We start from the raw sequence: 1,158 nt of genomic DNA on the forward strand, positions 1-1,158 counted from the left end.
CCAGAGTGAGGTTTTTCGATGTTAGGGTCGCCGCCAGGGTGTTAAGCCCTTGCTTAGGCTCATGCAAGTTCTTGCGCGAGTAGGGTGCCTCGTTAAGGGGAGCCGAGGGAGAAATCAACTTTATTTTACCTAGGTTGTAAAATTCCTAATAAGTGGCTGCATGTAAAGATAGAAGTAAGGAGATCATTCAGATCCATATTGGTAAAAGGAGTTACAACATTACTATTATAAGGTGCAGTAAGGAGTTAAAAATCACATAGTAATGCACTGGCCTCACCTTAAGGACCAGTTTTAACGGGAGCTTGTGGTGATGCAGTGATTGTTGCACTCTTGAGCGAGATCACTAAGCACCGCTGGTGCACGCATTGTACCGATCACGACACGGCTCTGGTGGAGGAGGGATTACTTGCATATACTTGGAAACCGGCAGAGAAAGATACCGCCGTCAATCAGGAGGGCTAGATGGGTGTAAGGAGATGTAGCCAAAGCTATCTCTATGGACTAAGTTTCTTAGACGCTAAGAATTTGTTAAGATCATCACGTGCTCAGTGGTCTCAAGCTCATTATTGTAAGCCTCGAGCAAAATGTGCCTTGACTTGCGCTCAGTCTAGACATTTTGTTAGTTTCAAGCAAGTCCCTAGAAAGTGATCTCACCGCTTTCTTCAAATATTTGCAAAAGAGCTTTCAAGGAAAAGTGTAGGCATTGGCATCATGGGAGAAGTGCCATCCACCAAGGAATGAGACCGATATGTTTGAATTATGATAGGCTATTTTTGAACATTGCCGGGGTAAAACAGAAGGGGACACAAGACGCTGAAATAGCTGCTCCTATTTCACAAAATACGCATGACACCAAAATATTCACAAGGTTATGGATAGGTTAAATTATTTGCTTTCAGTTTACACGAACTATTAAAGGCATTTATCGAGAATACACAACTGCACGATTGGAAGTCAAGCCTTAGTTGGTGCAGCATGGAGTGCATTACAGGGCACAATCCATGTCTCATTGCTACATCCATTCAAGATAATCATAAGTGGTAAAATAAGAGTGTCAAAATCCATTCTCTTAAGGGTAGAAGGTGGAAATGAGACTAGAAAATGGGATTAGCAGCTTTCAGGATCGCACAAAAGCACTTAGGACTCTCATATGTATTA

Source organism: Echinococcus granulosus (assembly GCF_000524195.1).
Source record: "Echinococcus granulosus chromosome Unknown EG_S00147, whole genome shotgun sequence".
NCBI lineage: Eukaryota > Metazoa > Platyhelminthes > Cestoda > Cyclophyllidea > Taeniidae > Echinococcus > Echinococcus granulosus.